At 48.2% G+C, this 19,211-nt stretch overlaps 1 long non-coding RNA gene across 1 annotated transcript; it reads left to right on the top strand.

Annotated features, from left to right (window-relative positions):
• Positions 1–15,274: 15,274 nt before the first annotated feature.
• Positions 15,275–16,384, top strand: LOC144075922 (uncharacterized). Its single transcript, XR_013300671.1, has 2 exons — positions 15,275–15,822; positions 16,022–16,384. It is a non-coding gene; the product is annotated as an uncharacterized LOC144075922 (long non-coding RNA).
• Positions 16,385–19,211: the final 2,827 nt, after the last annotated feature.

Here is a 19,211-nt window from a genome sequence, read left to right as displayed (position 1 = left end):
GTCCGGTCGGAGGTATAGGTCGATGCAGCCTATTTGTTGGATATTGTTTGTGAGCTCCAACACTCACTCGTTCATCAGCTTTGACGGTGGTGGCCAACTTGGTGAAGTTAGCGGTCATGGTGGTAGCTTCTTTGGAAAGGGGCCATGTGATGGTTTCGTAGCCTGTGTGACGGGGGACCTTGTCCCAGGTGACTGGCCAGACTCCTCGGACCCTGGGAGCTTGTAGATACCAATAATAATAACTGGAGTCGGTCCCCTGTATACCCAAGTGAGTAAGCTGTAGGGTGGTCAATGGGACCTGGACGACGATGGGTGTCTTGGTTGACGGGTTGCAGATCTGGAGGGCCTCTGATCATTTCCGGAACCAGCTAGTGCGGCATTCTCCTCCAGTGGGAATGTACCAATGTTCCGGGAGGTCCCCCCATGTGGTGGAACACAGAGCAGTGATGATGATGACTAACCACTTCATTCTTGTACTTGTTTACAGTGGGACTGATGTATCCAGGTGTCTCTTCCTTCGATTTTGACGGCGGTGGGGGTGGCCAAAATCACACGGTGAGGTCTGTCCCAACGTGGAGATGACCAGCACTTTCTTTTTATCACCTTGACGAGTACCAGGTTGCCTGGGGACAGGACTTCCTGTGTGGGAGACAAAGAAGATGTCGGCAGATCATTCGCCAAACGGCTCGAAATGCTCTCAAATTCGGTCAAATCCAGCTGAAAACAGCATTTAATGATTAAATACAAATACTAGTATTTGTATTTGCGACATCAAATGTCAGATAGGCACTGGGAAAACACTGTTGATGTGTGTGGTGCTCATACTTTGAAAAAAAATCTGGAGCTCGAGACTTCAGCGGGGCTTCAGCAACCCATATCCGCCCATGTGTCACTATCCTCGGATAGGCCATGGGGAAAACACCGTTGATGTGTGTGGTGCTCACACTTAGAAAAATTTATGGAGGTCAGGATTTCAGCGGGGCATCAGCCAACCCAATCCGCTCATGTGTCACTATCCTCGGATCGGCTCTGGAAAAAAACCTGCCGATGTGTGTGGTGCTCCAACCCAGTCCGCTCACGGTGCACTATTCTCGGCTAGGCTCGGGGGGAACCCCCACCGATTTTTAAAGTGCTCAAACTCGGGAAATATATGGAGCTCGATAATGAAACTCAGCATGTGTCATTAAAATCCGCCCACGAAGCACTGTTCCCGGGGAGAAACCCCTCCGATGACTGTAGGGATATGATTTACCTACTCGGCGGGCCGGATTAAAAATTCTAACGGGCCGTATATGGCCCGTGGGCCGAGGTTGAAAAACTTGTACACACACGATCCGGGGGCGGGGCGAGCGCGCGAATCCCGTTTCGGCGAAACCTCCATTCAGCCGAATGAACGTTCGGCGGAACGTCCATTCGGCGACCTGTCCGTCTGTCAAACGTCCGTCGGCGAAACGTCTTTAGGCGAATCATCCAGTCACGGTCTGGATGTTTGCAGAGTGTGCGGCTTCTTTGGCTGCTTCGTCTGCTCGCTTGTTCCCCAATGAGACGGGGTCTTGTCCTGTCGTGTGTGCTTTACATTTGCAGATAGCCAGCTTCATTGGTAGCTGTACCGCTTTGAGGAGTTCTGTGAGAAGCTCTGCCTGTTTGACTGGGGATCCATTGGACGTTTTCATTCCTCGTTTGGCCTACTGTTCAGCGAATAAATGGACTGTAGGGAATGCATATTGGCTGTCTGTCCACACCGTCACGTCTTGTCCTTGGAATAGTTTACAGGCCTCTGTCAGGACCACTATTTCTGCGGCTTGTGCAGACCAGTTGCCAGGGAGTCGTCCTGTCTTAAGGGTTTCTTTTTGAGTCACCACGGTATACCCGGTGTGGTTTGTTCCGTCCACGGCTTTTGATGATGATCCACCCACTTAGACAATGTGTCCAGTGGGCAGTGGGTTGTCCATTAGGTCAGGCCTTGGTTTGTAATTCTCTTCGGTTCTTATTTGACAAGTGTGTGGATCTCCATCTTCCTCGATGGGCAACAGTGTGGCTGGGTTCAGGGTATTATATCTTTGAACCGTGAGGTGTGGTTGTGAGAGCAATGTCGCGGTAAGGGACAGGTGTCGAGCTGCAGATAGAAACACAATTTTGGTCTGGGTTAGTAACATGTCAACTGCGTGACTGACCCGTAGGGTCAGTGGATGGAAGAGTATGAGTTCAGCGGAACCCTGGACGGCCATGGCTGCAGCACATATGGCTTGCACGCATGGTGGGAGGGCTTGTGCTACCGCGTCCAGTCGTTTTGAATAGAAGGCGACGAGGCGTAGTTTAGCACCATGTTGTTGGAGAAGGGCAGATGTCATGAATCCTGATTTGCAGTCAACTGTTTGAACAAAAGGCTTGGTGTAGTCTGGCAGGCCCATGACGGATGAGTCTAGTATGGCGTGTTTAACGGTTTTGAAAGCTTCTTCAGCAGCATGAGTCCATTCTACAAGACTGACAGGTTGAGGTCTTTGTCACTCATGAGGTCCAATATTGGCTGGGTGATTTGTGTGAAGTGAAGGATCCATCCTCGACAGTAGTTGGCTAACCCGAGGAAAGCCATGACTTGCTTCTTGGTCTTGGCTCTGGGGGCATCTCTGGCATCTTCTTCTGTTGTCTGTTAGCCTTCGACCTTTTTGTGACAAAAAATGTCCCAGAAATGTGACTTCAATCTGGCAAAATTGAAGCTTGGATAATGGGGACTTGGGCCCCGTCTTTTCCAGGTATTGGAACACTCTGACGGACTGTTTTCGGTTTTCTTTTGCTGTTGGGCTTGCAATTAGGATGTTGTCCACATAGATGAGGACTTGTGTGGACTCTGGATGTGGATGGTAACTCATGCATCTCTGGATCTCTGTGGAGAATATGGTTGGACTGTCGCAGAATCCTTGTGGCAATCTGGTGTAGGTGAACTTTCTGTTGCCAAAGGTGAAGCCAAACCATCTTTGTGCTGTGGCATCCAGTGGGATTGAGAAAACGTATTACTTAGATCAATGACGGTGAAGTATTTTTGTGTCGGTTTCAGTTCGTTCAGCAGCGTGTAGGGGTCGGGGACGTTGGGAGCACGGGACTTCACTGCTCCATTGACCTGGCGTAAATCTTGGACCATCCTCCATCCTCCCCCTGGTTTCTTTACGGGGAAGATTGGCGTGTTGCATTCTGCATGACCACTTTCAATGAGAATGCCTGTGTCAAGCATTTCCTGGATGACTGGGCGAATGCCTTCTTTTTGATCTGGCTTGAGCGGGTACTACTGTACCCGAGGGCGGTAAGAGGTTATGGCTTCGATGGTGACTGGTCTTGCTGTGGTCATCCGTCCGACATCTTTTTTGGACTTTTGGTCCACGGGGTTCGACCACAGCCGTCCAAGCTCCTTCCTCGACCTCGCCCGTCCAAGCTCCTTGCTCGACCTCGCCCGTCCAAGCTCCTCGCTCGACCTCGCCCATCCAAGCTCCTCGCTCGACCTCGCCTGTCCAAGCTCCTCGTTTGACCTCGCCCGTCCAAGCTGCTCGCTCGACCTCGCCTGTCCAAGCTTCCCGTATACCCGTGCCGAAGCCATGCACAATACTCCCCTTGCCGGCTGGACCGCCAGTCGGACCCGTGCCGAAGCTACGCAGAATACCCCCCTTGCCAGCTGGACCGCCAGTCGCACCTGTGCTGAAGCCACGCACAATACTCCCCTTGCCGGCTGGACCGCCAGTTGCACCCGTGCCGAAGCCACGCACTATATTGCCCGTGCCGGCTGGACCACCAGTCGCACCCGTGCCGAAGCCACGAACCAGGTTTCCCGTGCCGGCTGAGCCACCAGTCGCAACTGTGCCGAAGCCACAAACCAGGTTTCCCGTGCCGGCCGAGCCGCCAGTCGACTCTCCGAGCCCCCTGGACGAGGGGGTCGGCGGCGGTGGCGACTCGCCGGCCCCATGAGCAGCCAGGGTAAGGTGCCCGACGAGATCTCTAAGATTCTGGTGTTTGTAAAGGGCAGGGGGCTTGGCCAGCACTTAAAAGGCCAGCGGGGATGCCCGCCGGACCGGCTACTCCCACTCCTCTCCAAATGCTGGCGCGGACGCCCGCCGGATCGGCCTCTCCTACGCCTCGTCACCGGCCGGCGCGGATGCCCGCCGGATCGGCCTTTCCTACGCCTCGTCTCAGGCCGGCGCAGACACATGCCGATCCGGCCACTCCCATGCCTCGTCTCGGGCCGGCGCGGACGCCCGCCGGATCGGCCACCCCGACGCCTCGTCACCGGCCGGTGCGGACGCCCGCCGGACCGGCCACTCTCTCGCCTCGTCTCGGGCCGGCGCAGACGCCCGCCGGACCGGGCACTCCCACGTCTCATCTCAGGCCGGCGCGGACGCCCGCCGGACCGGGCACTCCCTCGTCTCATCACGGCCTGGCGTGGACGCCCCCCGGACGATGTTAACGGTTTGCCTGCTTTTATTTTCTCATGGACATTTGGCATTAGGACGTCTAGAATCCGTCCCTTAGAGGGGAGGTACTGTCAGGAGCAGCTCGTTTGTCCCTCCTGGCTTGCCGTTGGGTTCGAGCAGCTGCGAGTGATTCATGATTACTTCCTGATGTGTGTATTTAAACACCACAGAAGTGCTAGTCATTGTTGGATCATACTGCGTGACACTGCATACCGCGCTGCAAAGGTACTGTTCTCCATGCTCCGGTTTTGTTTCGTTTTGGGATGTACAAGTCCTTGTTATTTTGTAAGGCGTTTTGAGTCATTAAAGTTACTATCATGAGCACAGTTTGTCTCGTCCCCTCCTGCTTCCCCGCTACTGGGTCCAAATCCCTCCGATCGCGCCACGACGTCTCGGCGCGATTGTAACAGTGGTGGCTTGAAGCGCCTCGGTTATCATTTGTGCACTGGCTGTCACTAGGGCCTTTTCCTTCTTGGAGCGCATGTTCTCCTCTGCGTGGTTTGCCCATTGGAGTAGGTCAGCGGATGAGGCAGTAGAGTTCTTTAACGCTTTCTCCACTTCTGCTCCATTCAGGTGATAGGACGCCACTAACTCACGGAAGTTTCTGACCCATTGTTCTGCAGTTTCTTCCACATCTCCGAGTCCCTTGCATGCTTCCAGGCATTCGGCTTTGGTCCAGGGTCGGTGGACCAATAGGGTGGGTGGTTGTTGTTCTTCCCCCCACCTTGGATTCACCACAGCCATCATTGGGTAGGTTTCGACATTTCTTTTTTCTGCCACCATCGTTTGTATTGGGGCCTGTGGAGTTCCTCTTCCGTTCCAATAGTCTCCGGAGTTTTGAGGTTGGTAGGAGTTGCCGGATCTGGTGTGGGCTGGTGACGTAATGCCGTCGTCAGTGCACGGGGGCGGAGGTTTCATATTCGGTGGGGCGTTCCGAGGGAGGGGTGGATGGGACCAGTGGGTGGCGCCGCTGGTGGAAGAGAGTTGGGCAATCTTTCTGCAGCTTGGGCGTTTCCCGGTTGTGTCGGTCTCCGATGAACGTTGGTTTCCTCATCAGGGCTGATTTTCATGGTGGCGATGAGACCTTGTTTTCGATCATTCTTTTTCTTCTTTTCTTAAATGTCGTGTAGACGTTTCACACACTGTTCTTTCCATATTCTCAACACCAACAACTGTTTCTCAACTTCCTTACTTTTCTTTCCCGTACTCTCCCTTTCCTTCATCAATTCCCTTTCTACGTTCATCAAACCTTCCATATCCTTCAAATTGGGACAGAAACCATGTTTTTCCACCCATCGTGCCAGATACCGGCAACTTCCCATACAATGCATCCGCATATATTTCACATCCGGTAACTCTCCGATTTCCATTCTGCAGTCCGGCAACAACCTACTTCCTTTGTCGCTTTCTGACCCATATTAATCACTTACTTCCGTTCTGAATAGTTTAAAACAGACAACACTCGTAACAACAATTCTATTCTAAATTTCCCAAAATTGATCTCAATACTTCATGATTCACCCAATATCTCTGAACACACCAAGACCACAAGTCCCTGACTTTGTCTCTTAGCGGAGTCCATTCTTGTTCTACCTACGTCGGTCCCAGACCTTGAATATTCAACACTACCGCAGTAATAATACTCAAATTATCATACTTCACGTCGGAGGGACCCGTCACCGGATCACCGGGGCGGCAAGGGAACGGCTGTCGGACTGACCCTTTCAATGAAGGATGCTGTTGACAGTCTTTATTTTGACCTTTGTCGCGGTCCGTCGCCACTCCAGCAATTGTTGGCTTGTTGGGTCCCGGGTTTCGGCACCAAAGTTTGTTGGGTCTGTTCTGGCTTCAGGAGCAGGCACAGAAAGAGTGAGACCAATTTTAGAAATAAGTTTATTACCAGACTGCAGAATGGGGAGAGCTCGAACAGTGTGGACGCACAGTCTGTTCCTTGCAGCTCTCTCAGAACGAACAGGAGGTGAGTCTATATATTTGTGATTTCTGCAGGGCAAAGTTTGTGCAAACATAGATTTTGTATGACAACGATGCAGGGCAAAGTCTCTATGGTAACGATATTTTTATAACACACAAACTGGTGCAATACAAACAAGCAATTGCAAAGCGACTTTGTCAGCTTATCTTACACCCCTCCGAACTCATTGAGAACAATCTCTTTGGGAAAGCTGAAGAATATGAGTTTGACATTTTGCATAGACCACATTTATTGGTTACATCATAGGCAAAGGCCAATTGCACATGGACTGTGCAAGAGTTGCAGCTGTCCTGGAGGCATCTCGCCCCTTTAACAGAAAGCATCTTCAGAACTTTTCTCGAGTTTGCCAACTTCTACCAACTGTTCAACTAAAATTACAGCCAGATCATAGTGCCTCTCATTGCCCTAACCTTTTTCACCAATGTTCTTTAAGATGCCCGTGTGGGCAATTGCGCACCACTCTTGTATTCTCTGCACACACCTAAATTGTAAAAAAAATAAAGGTTAAAAAATTTTCTGTGCCATTTGCAATGCAACTCAGAGAGCGGCAGCCTGTCGCTGACAAGCGACAACAAATGGTACCTACGGAAAAAACTATCACTAACATTGTGTCCAGTTCACGTCACGTGTGTTTACTTCCACTGCATGAGTTAGCGGCATTGATTGACTGCATTAGTTACGAAGGCAATCGATGTCATTAACAGCGCTTTATTCGCACGTGGCTGTGTTTTGCAGGTTAGCATATAGGTAAGGGTTCGGCGGAGCTACTGCCAAGCCTTTATCAATGTGAAACGACTGGGCTGTGGCAGAGCCACTCAGCAAGCCAAAGTACAAAAGAAATGTGGTTCTTTTAAGACAAGATGGCTGTCGGAGTATGTGCAAACAGAAGAACAAGCGCTGAAATTGGGTGAAAAGGGTCTTCTCTCCTACCTATGGTATTGTGGAATATTGAGGCGCCCGTTAGTCTAGATAACATCTACTGTGGCAGATAACATGTATTCATGAGCCAGGGTTGGGCTGGCCTTAAAGATATCAGACATTGCCAAAACGATGACGAAAGAGGGCAGATGTCCTTCACATTCTCACTGTACTATGCTCAGACGTCAGACGCGATTGCGAAGGATGGCGGATGTCCTTCACCGTGCTATGCTCACGCTTTAAAAGACCCCGAGTTTGTCAATAAAGTAGATCTTGCTTCCTGTCTGCAACCAGAGCGTGTTGTGCATTTTTCCACTCCAATAATGGCATAGCGAGCACATCTGACGTTACTCACAGTGGTCCTCAGTTTGCTCAGGGGAGTTGCCTGTATGCCCATAGATATGAAAAATTAGAGGGAACATTGTTCACCACCACATTTTGACTGCTCAGAGATAGGCATGGGTGTGTTGGCACAGCGATGGTCTACCGATGGTGGAGGTCCACCCGTCTACCTTTTTTTTCACAGGAGAATGTGGGTGATAAGGTCCAGAACTTCCAGCCGTTTTTTGACGGGGAGATCTTCTTGGATCAAAAGCTGCGATTTTTCGAGCCACGTGAGCGACATCTGGGCCTCCTATCGTTTCTCTGTACGGGAGTGTGGCGGAATGGCCTCAGAGCCTTCGGAAAGCGCTTCAAGGGTAACATCTTGGGAGAGGGTTTTGTGCTGGGCGGTGTCTTTGTTGTCGGACGTGATCAACAGGGCATTTTGCTGGAACACAGAGAGGTGGAGTTTGGCGATCATGTCAACATTGAAGATGTGATGCAAGCTGTCAGGAAAATAGGGCAGGAGCTTCAGCCCATGAAAAATGTTACGGAGTAACATAACTACTTTGATGAGGACCGTTCCATTCACTCTGCTGATGGGGTGCACTTCAATTCAATTCAATTCAATTTATTTGGCAAAAAAAAAAAAGCACTAGGCTAAGGGCCATGTAACAAGACACAAGAAATGTGCAACAAACGCGGTGTAGTCACTGGTTCACGGCCAAAAAGTCATCCAGAGCCCGCTTGAACTGGGCGACCGTCGGCTTCTCGACCACACCCTGCAGAAGCCGGTTCCAAGGACCGGCGATGCGCACTGAAAAAGCCGCCTTCCGCCGATTCAACCGGAACCCGCGAGGGTACAGCTTCCACGGATGACCCCTCAGACCACGATCAGGTGCGGGCGTGAAGAAGAGGTCGCGGGGCACGCTGTAGATGCCGTGGAGGATGTTGTAGGCCAGTATTAGGTCCCCTCGCAGACGCCTAGCCTCAAGGGTCGGCAGGTTGAGTCGCTGGCATCTTTCCTCGTAGGACAATAGCCTGAGGCCGCGGACCATCCTCGTTGCAAGCCTCTGGACCCGCTCCAGATGCTGGATGTCCTTGGCGAGGTACGGTGATGCGGCTTGGATCCCATACTCGAGAATGGGCCTCACCAGGGAAACATACAACGGAAGGAAGATGTCTGCTGTGATGACGGCAAAGGACCGGAACATTAGGAACAGAACTCCGCGAGCTTTGTTGGCTGCTTGGATGCATTGGGCCGTTGGTTTGAACGTGTCGTCGACAATGATGCCCAGATCTTTGCACCGTTGAGTTCGTTCCAGTTCCAGGCGTCCCGGTTCAAAGTCAAGAGGTGAATCAGGAGGAGCCCCAATAGCCAGATGACTGCATTTCGTGATATTGAGCCGCAGGTCCCACAGGTTCGACCAACTCCACACATGATGAAGGCACCTACGCAGGTCCTCGTAGTCGCTCCGGGGAGCAACGAGCTTCACATCATCGGCGAAGAGGAGAACCCGCTGGGAGATGTGCTCTGGCAGGTCGTTTACAAACACCACGAACAGCAGTGGTCCAAGAACGGAGCCTTGGGGGACACCGCTGGGGGCGTTGTGAGTCTCTGAAAGTATGCCATTGACTTGTACTTGAAAGGTGCGGCCAGCCAAAAACGCATCAATCCACCTCACGACCGCTGGGTGAATCGCATACGCTTCCAACTTGCGGAGTAGCAAGCGATGGTTGACCGAGTCAAACGCCTTGGCGAAGTCCAGGAAGACCAGGTCGGCAATTTGTCGATCGTCCATTAATTGAGTGACCCATTCCTCCATCATCAGCAAGTTGGTGAGGCAGGATCTGTTGGACACGAATCCATGCTGACTATCGGAGATCGCCGCTGTGATCTGGAGATGGGCCATCATGGACGTTTTGATAATTGATTCTAACATTTTGCAGATTACTGAAGTGAGGGAGACCGGTCGGTAATTCAACGGGTCCTCTCGGTCTCCTTTCTTGTAGATAGGGCAGATGACGGCCCGTCTCCAGTCTTCGGGGACTTCACCTGATTGCAAGGACAGTGTGAAGAGATATGCGAGGGGAAGTGCTATGGTCGGAGCGAGTGCCTGGAGGACCCTCGGGTGAATACCATCCAGACCATGGCTTTTAGTGGCGTCCAGACACATCAAGGCTCGGTAGACTTCAGGAGGTGTAATGGCAACTGCAGGCATTGGGGGAACATCCCGAGCAAATGGGGGTGCTGGTCGCCCATCATCGGCTTTGTAAATGCCTGCGAACACCCTAGCAAAAAGAGAGCTTTGCCCCTCTGCATCCGTGACACCGACTCCATCAGCATCCCTGAGTTTAACCACTTGATTGTGCAGACGTTTGTTGGCTTGAACATGGGCGAAGAAGCGCTTGGGGTTTGCACGAGATGACTGCGCCAACCTCAGCTCATACTTGCTCCGCTCTTGCCTTTCAGTGAACACTGCCCTATTTCGTTGCTGCTTATAGACCTCATATGCAGCTGCCGTGCCTCGTTCCTGGAATTCGCGCCAAGCAACGTCTCTGAGAGTCCGTTCCCGCTTCACCTTTTGCGTCGCCCAGGGTTTGTGCTTCTGGTGCCGTGGCATCGACAATGGTACTGAGCGCTCAGTCACCCGGAGTATGGATTGTTTGAACAATGCCCACAGCTCGCCGACTGAAGTGATCTCCATGAAGGAAGCCCAGTCAACAGCCTCGGAAGCCTCCTCCAGTGCGTGATGATTCAGGGTAGCAAACCTTCTCTTCGGAAGCATCACGCTCTGTAAGGCCGGAATTGTTGCGTGCCAGTTGAACTTGAGCACCGCATGGTCAGACATGGAGAGCGGCGGGAGGATGATGAGAGACGATACCGACGACGGGTAGCACGTGAGTACCAGGTCCAGAAGAGACGGGCGTTGGTTACTGCGGAAGCGTGTCGGAGCTGCAACATGCTGTGTTAAAAAGCAGTTATCAACTGTGTCGAGGAGTGCCTGGTCGAACCGGTCGGCTGATGAGCAGACGACATCGCTCCAGTCTATTGATGGTGCGTTGAAGTCGCCAACAATAAGGCAGTCCTGGTGTGATGAGACCGAGCGAATTGCACTGATTACGTGGTTGTCGTCTTCGGCGGTAGCTTGCGGAGATCGGTAGACTCCCAAGATAGGCAGACAGACTCCGCCCACAGTTACATTGCATCGCACAACCTCAAAGAAGTCGGTCTGTTGAGCAGCGGGAGGGAGAGGACAAAGGGAGGGCTTTAGCTCGCCCTTAGCATAGATGATAACTCCACCACCACGTCTGTCTCGCCTGTCGCACCGGAAGGGGATGTAGCCCATCAGGTTTATCTCAGCGTCGTGCACTTCAGAGCTTAGCCAAGTTTCAGTAATGACGATCAAATCAGGCTTGAGTCCTGATACAATACTGAAGAGGTCACTGAACTTGGCGATCAAACTGCACGCGTTGGTGTAGATGATGACTAGGGGTGGACCACCGCCATCCCTTGTTCCCTCATCGTCACCCAGTTGTTTTGAGTCTCTGTGGTCACCTTCAGTGGCGGGTGGATGTAGCTTGTCAGGGCTAGTTGGCCGTTGCGGATGCACAGACCTCTTTCGCCCTTCTGCCGCCTCGCTGCCAGCTCTGCTACAAGGTTGCGCCAACGAATCCTCTCCCTCAAAGAGTACTCCTTCCGAAAATCCAGTTCGAGATCAGGCCATTGGATTTTCTTGGCGCTTGTTAAGAAGGTCTCGACTTCAGATGGAGTGCCAAGAGTCATCTTTAATGGACGGGGGCGCGCGTCAGCAGAGGATGGTGGCTCGCGTCCAAGCCTCACCAATCTTCCGAGTGAGAGAGATGCCCCGGGTGCCAGTGTCTCCAGGACCGACTTGATACAATATATGGCCAACTCGCGATCTTTCATCGCGCTGCCCACAGCTGGGAGTTCGGGCGACTCGGGAACACCATAGATTATCACACTCCTCTCGCGTTCCGACACTGCCTCTTTACTGGATCTCACGAAAGCAGTTGAATTTGCAGGGGCTTGAGTTTCAGGCTCACAGCTTTGCCTACCGATGACATCACTGCCACCTGCGGTGTCTAGGCAGGCTGACACGTAGTCATCGTCATGATCTGGCGCCTCGCCAGCGCTAAACTCCGCGGCTGAAGATTGCTTCGGAGCCTGTTTGGTCTTTTTTGCCTTCCTTTTCTTTATTGGACTATGGCAATTTGCTGTCTGTTCCGCACCCGTGCAGGGGGCAACAGGCAGACTCTGCGTCGTGGCTATACAAACAGAGCTCGCGTTTGATATCTCATCCAGCCTGATGTGTATCTCTGAGATAGCTTGCTGCAGCTGGTCATACTTTTTCTGGAGATCTACAAAGCGATCCTCCCAGGGACTGCACTTACATGAGCAGGTAGGTGCAGCAAATGAACTTGGAGGTCTGTTCATTTTAGATCTTGTAGTCGCGGGCATTTGGAAGTTGAAAGGTCCGTTACGTAGGAGCGAAAAACTTTTGCTAACAAGCTAATGCTACCAAGCTCATGCACGCACAATCAACTCTAAAGCTGATTTGAAGTTGTGATCTAAAGCTCAGTAATCAAAAAAGCTTCGCGATGGCGTGGCAGCAATAGTAGTCCAACTCACTAGCTTTTCCCGGCTGATTTTGATGAAATGTCGACAAGAGCTCAAGTGACAGCTCACTCTGACGTAATCGAAACCACTTCAGTCCAGGCACTGACGAAAGCTGTGACAACAACAGGATAGGCTGCCTGGCTCAAGATATCTGCAGTCCAATGCTGGAACCCTTCACATATAATGGTTTTGATGGTGTCATGAAGTTTAAGGACTGAGTGTTATACTCCCCACACTCTTTCCTACATTCTTTTATTTTTTTGTTCTGTTTTCCTTGAAGAGCTGAGCTGGATAACCTATTTTAAGTAAAAACTATTTTTTAAAAAACAACTGCTCCGCGACACAATACTGGCAGCTTGTCATTGCCTAAATAATACCCCAAAAAAATCGAAAACCGTAAAACAGTCATTGTCAACATCAATGGCGTACGGGCAAACATTGCCCGAAAATGGGGTAAAATCCAGCCAAAAACAGCATTTATTGATTAAATACAAATACTGGAGCTTTTTAGACATCAGAACTGGGCCCAGAGTATCATTTCCCCGGTAAAAAGACAGCGATGAACGTTGATACGTCCATACGTGAAATGACAAAAAATGCACTAAAATACTAAAATTAGGTAAAATCCACTTCCTAGCATCATTTATTGATTGAATACAAATACTGGAACATTTGAGACATTACAACCTGGCCAGGGGGGTGATTTATCCCGGGAAAAGACAGCGATGGACGTCAATGGTGAAACGCCAAAAATTAAACTGGGGTAAAATCCACTTCCTAGCAGCATTTTGTGATTAAATACAAACACTGGAGCTTAAATACAAACACTGGAGCTTTTCAGATATCAGAACTTGGCCCACAATTGAAATATTATTTAGGAATATAGCCATATTTGTAATTTTACTCACCAAAAATCCTTTTTACACAATATCCATCCTCCTTTCTTTCTTCCTTCTTTCCTATCGCCATCGAAGCTAATGATGAAAGTCGAGCCTGTCCTGTCATATTTCCGGCATAGTCCGTTTTGAAAATGGCATTAAATCAACACAACAATATACTATTTGCTTGTGGAGCTAAGTTAGCGTGCTGAAAGTGCCCCACACACCATTTTCCCGGCTGTAACAGGCTTGCTAGCTTCGGAGTTGACCGCCCTTTCTTAATGATGTCCATTTTTTCCTGAAAAAGTCCATCTAGAAAATAGCTTTGTGAGCAAACAGAATCTATTTGTTTTTGCTTCTGTCGGCCATAGTGGGTGGAGTTTGCGATCTCGGCTGCCTCGGTACTGCTTTGGCCTGCCTACTAGCCAATCATAGTTTGTGAAAGCAATGACATGTCCCAGCCAGCAAAATGCTAACGCCTATGAAAAATCATTGTGGGGTTGCCAACTCGAAATCTGATTGGCTAAAAGTGACAGTCTAGTTTAATGCAGCAGAGCCCGCAAGAACTGATTGTGCAGGCTTTAAGGCAGATCTGATCTGGCAACAAATAATGGCTGAAATGTGATTGGTTAAATGATTTAATATGAAAACACACATCTGGAAGCAGTGCAACCAGGGGGAAAAGCAATGAAAGGAAGCTAACAGACCATTTGGAATAATAAGTACGTATTGATGGACAAAATATAATATGATTCAGATATTTCTTAGGCCAGCAGAGAAGGCCTTGAAGGCCCTGATGGCCCGTCACTGATATATATAAACGAATGGGAAACAAATTAATTCGTTCCAACTCTGAAAAAAACACCCAAAACAGGATATTGGATTGAAAAAAATGTTTTATTTCTTATAATTCGCCATATATTGACAAAGTAATAAATAACGAGTGGTTTGATAGTAATAAAATGTGTTTAATAGAAGTAAAATTAGACGCATTTCGCGGAGGGGAAGGGAACGACATACACACGGAGGCGGGGGGGCTTTATCCACGGCAACAATGCACTCGTAAACGAACAAACAAATTTAAATTAACTTGGATAACTATATACAGACACTCAACGTTTAATGTAACTTCAAACAAAACTAAATTCTAAATTTGTTGTAATCTTTTTTACCTTACGTAGTTCTACGAGTTGACACCACCTGGCCGCTCCGCCGAAGTCTTCAAAACGAACGCATCAGGAGTTGTTTGTTTTTGTCTACCCTTCAAAATATTTCGATAATGTCGCATACAAATGTCATCACAATAGGATAACGCACGACCACTTGCTAACGAGAAATAGTCTTTAAAGAACGATCGCGGGACCTTCTTTCCTTAGAAAGAATAACAGGAAATACAATAGTTGAGCTTACCCACGTATTGATTGTGGGTAATGAAGTTTTATTCTGAGAAAGGTTGCCATTGCCTATGGGTGTTGTGTGCACGAGTATACTTCATGACCCAGAAAGCCCTCTTTTTGCCCGCGCGTTGTGCGTTTCCTGGTCTGAATAACTCATCCGGTGCTCGTAAATATTGTTATACACGAAAGATATGCAAAAAAAAATGGCATGGACACCTGGCTTGGTTGCATCACGAAATTTTGACCGCATCACGGGCGAATTATTCGATCGAAATTTCCCCCGTAAGACGCGCATTTTGTATGACGAGCGGTCGTATGACGAGGTACCACAGTGGCGGGCCGTCAGGGCCTTCAAGGCCTTGTCTGCTGGGATAAGAAATATCTGAATCATATTATATTTTGTCCATCAATACTTATTATTCCAAATGGTCTGTTAGCTTCCTTTCATTGCTTTCCCCCCTGGTTGCACTGCTTCCAGATGTGTGTTTTCATATTGAATCATTTAACCAATCACATTTCAGCCATTTTTGTTGCCAGGATCAGAAATCTGCCTCAAAGCCTTCACAATCAGTTCTGCAGGGTCTGCTGCATTAAACAAGACTGTTGCTTTTAACCAATCAGATTTCGAGTTGGCAACCCCACAATGCTTTTTCGCAGGCATTGGCATTTCGCTGGCTGGGATACGTCATTGCTTTCACCAACTATTATTGGCTTGCTATAGACTAGGCGGGCCAAAGCCAGAATGAGGCAGCCAGACTAGCAAACTCCACCCACAATGGCCAACGCAGGAAAGCAAATGGATCCGGTTGCAGATTTGCTGGCAAAGCCATTTTCCATACGGACTTTTCCAGAAAAAACGGACATCATTAAGAAAGGGTGGTCAACTCCGAAGCTAGCAAGCCTGTTACAGCCGGGAAAAGGGTGTGTTCGGACCTTTCAGTGCGCTAATTACGAGCGCTATCCCTGGCTCACGGGCTCCGATGAACACAGCAAATTGTATTGCTGGGAGTGCTTGTTATTTGCCACCGATCGACATGGTGTTTGGAGCAACACTGGATTTGCAAATTTGTCTTGTTTAACCAAAGCAGCAACGAGACACCAAAGCTCTGCCGGACACTTACAAGCAACAGTCCGCTCCAAAACTTTTGGAGATACTCGAGTGGAGTTACAATTAAACGGGCAAGTGCGGAGGGAAACGGAGCGCCATAACGAAAAGGTAAAGAAAATTAGGGAAATCTTAAAAAGTTTGATAGACTGTGAAGAATATGACATATTTTACTCCTTCATTTTATTGTTGCTGTTTCATTTTGATATAGTACCACAGTAAGATTAAAACTATTGTTCTCAACTCAATTACAATGAACAAAAGGTATTTTGTCTGAGTTTCTGCTTCAAGGTGTGGTCCATGTGATAAGTGGTCCAGGTGAAACCAGAGACAAAGGAATCCCCGCGGAGAGGGCGATGGTCCAGGTGAAACCAGAGACAAAGGAATCCCCGCGGAGAGGGTGACCAGGCCAGACGTGGATTCACGGCCAAGCAGATTCTAGGAGAGGACACCGCTCCAGAACGTCGTGGGACAGTCCACATATAATTAAAATCAGCGAATGAATATTCATCTTTGTTATACTATAATTGGGCAGACGCGGGTTTGGACTTTAGTCTCTTTCATCCTCCACTGAAGCACGGCGACGCTCAGCTGGTTTTATATTTGGGAAAGGGACCCGGAGCTCTGTAAGGATCAATATCAGGAATAAATCATCTGTGTAGTAACGCGCAAACCCTGGTCTCTTCCTTCGATGCTGAACACGCACAAGTTGTTAGAGGGGATCAGACTAAGTTAAGGAATCATGGATAGGTGCTAAAACTGTACGTCTAACAACTGCGTCATTTTTTTGGGCAAGCAGGAACTTTCATTTCGGGGACACGATGAAAGCCCTGCCTCCCCAAACAAAGGAAATTATGTGGAACTTCTTTCTCTCATTGCTGAGAAAAACACGGATTTACAGTACCACCTGTCCACTCATAAAGTATTTAGAGGCACGTCGCGCAAAATACAAAACGACCTGATCACTGCTATTGCTGAAGTGATGGAGGAAGAGATCAGAAGCGAAATAAAAAAAGTACAGTTTGTCTTTGTAATGGTGGATGAGACGACAGACGCGAGTAATGCAGCACAGCTCGACCTGGTTCTGCGTTACGTCACGGGCAAAGGTGTCAAGGAGCGTTTCGTCAGATTTGAAAATGTGTCCAGTGGGAAGCGAGCCGATGACATTGCAGGTCTCATCATTCAATTTTTGGTGGAAAATTAATGTCTGCGTAAAGTTGTGGCACAGTGTTATGACAGTGCAGCGGTCATGTCTTCTGGATTAAATGGGGTGAAGGCTAAAGTTAAGGAGAGAGCACCGTTAGCTTTATTCAAGATATTTTTTGCTCACCTGAATGGCTTTGCTGCATTTTTTTCGAGATCGCCTCGACGCACACAGCTGCTGGACGAAATCTGCCAGTGGCGTCTGCCCCGTGTGGCACCAACACGGTGGCAGTACGCATCCAGGGTGGTCAATACAGTATTTGAGAAGAGAGCTGCTCTAAAGGAACTGTTTCATCACATCCTGGAGCATCATGACGAGTACGACGAGGAGTCTGTGCGGTGTGCTGATGGATTTAAAGCATCTGGATGATTTTGAATTTTGTTTTTTTCTTCACACATTTAATGGCATTTTTGAGCATTCAGACATGCTTTATTCAATACTACAGAACCACAAACTGGATGTACAGTTTTGTCTTGCAAGAGTAAAGGAGTTTTGTGACACAGTTGAACGCGAGAGGAGCCGATATGAGGAAATCTACGAGGCCACCGAACGCAGTGCGGGTGCTCCAAGCGCACGAAGAGGTCAAGCGCAAAATTCTAGCGTGCACTACCAACAACTTCACGACAGGATTCTGGACAATATTATTTGCCAGACGCGGACCAGATTTCAAGACCACGAAAGAGTGATATTTCTCTCCCTCCTCGATTCGCAGATGTTTCAGGAATACCAGGAAACTTTGCCACATGCAGCCTTCTTCAGCTTAACGCAGAGCCATGGAAGACTTTTCGATCTGCCTCGGCTAAGAACAGAACTGATTGTTATGTATGCCATGGATGATTTTGCAGGAAAATCTCCCACTGATCTCCTTGACTTCCTTCAACAGAAAAATCCGAGTGACTTCCTTCAGCAGAAAAATCCGAGTGAGAGAATGGGGCAGCTGTACACATTAGTGTGTTTGGCAGTGACCATCCCCGTGTCCACTGCTTCTTTTGAACGGACGTTTTCAGCCCTAAATAGAATCAAAACTTATGCCAGAAATACAACAGGACAGACTAGACTTTCAGCATTAGGTTTGATGGCCATAGAAAGGAACTTCTTGATGGACCTGAAACGCACGTGTAATCTGTACAACAAAGGTATATTGAAATCTTCTTGAGGAAAGAAAGGAGGATGGATTTTGTGTATAACTAAAAAGAATTTTTGTTGAGTAAACTGTCTATTTTCCAAAATAATATTTAAATTTTTGAGGTTATTATTGATTCTTTTTATGTGTCGCAGCTGTAGCTGCATTAAAGGTTTTATAGACATAAAATACTTATTGAGGGTTGGATTGATTCACACGTAGCACTACTGAAGGCCCAGGTGTGATATGCACGGCCCACCACTGATATATATATATATATATATATATATATATATATATATATATATATATATATATATATATATAGATAGATATATATAAATATAAATATATAAATATATATATATATATATATATATATATCAGTGCTGGGCCGTCAGGGCCTTCAAGGCCTTCTCTGCTGGCCTAAGAAATATCTGAATCATATTATATTTTGTCCATCAATACTTATTATTCCAAATGGTCTGTTAGCTTCCTTTCATTGCTTTCCCCCCTGGTTGCACTGCTTCCAGATGTGTGTTTTCATATTGAAGGATTTAACCAATCACATTTCAGCCATTATTTGTTGCCAGATCAAATCTGCCTCAAAGCCTTCACAATCAGTTCTTTGGGGTCTGCTGCATTAAACAAGACTGTTGCTTTTAACCAATCAGATTTCGAGTTGGCAACCCCACAATGATTTTTCATAGGCGTTGGCATTTTGCTGGCTTGTTGGCACTTTCATTGCGTTAACTTAGCTGCAGAAGCAAATATATTGTTGTGTTTATTTAAAGCCATTTTCAAGACGGACTATGCCGGAAATATGACAGGCTCGACTTTCATCATTAGCTTCGATGGCGATAGAAAAGAAGGAATAAAGAAAGGAGGATGGATATTGTGTACAGTTAAAAAGAATTTTTGGTGACTATAATACGACTCGTACGGTGTTTGTAAGGTTTTTTTGGGGTTTGTAAGAGGAATCATAATCATTTATAAGGGCAGTTATCGGCAGAGGTTGACAGGTATGATATGGCTATATTTCTAAATAATATTTCAATTCTGGGCCCGGTTCTGATATCTGAAAAGCTCTAGTGTTTGTATTTAAGCTCCAGTGTTTGTATTTAATCACTAAATAATAATAATAATAATAATAATCGGACATAGGCCCTGTCG

The sequence above is a fragment of the Stigmatopora argus genome, chromosome 6 (genome assembly GCF_051989625.1).
Source record: "Stigmatopora argus isolate UIUO_Sarg chromosome 6, RoL_Sarg_1.0, whole genome shotgun sequence".
Taxonomy (NCBI): domain Eukaryota; kingdom Metazoa; phylum Chordata; class Actinopteri; order Syngnathiformes; family Syngnathidae; genus Stigmatopora; species Stigmatopora argus.
This window is presented reverse-complemented; position numbering and strand designations above follow the sequence as displayed.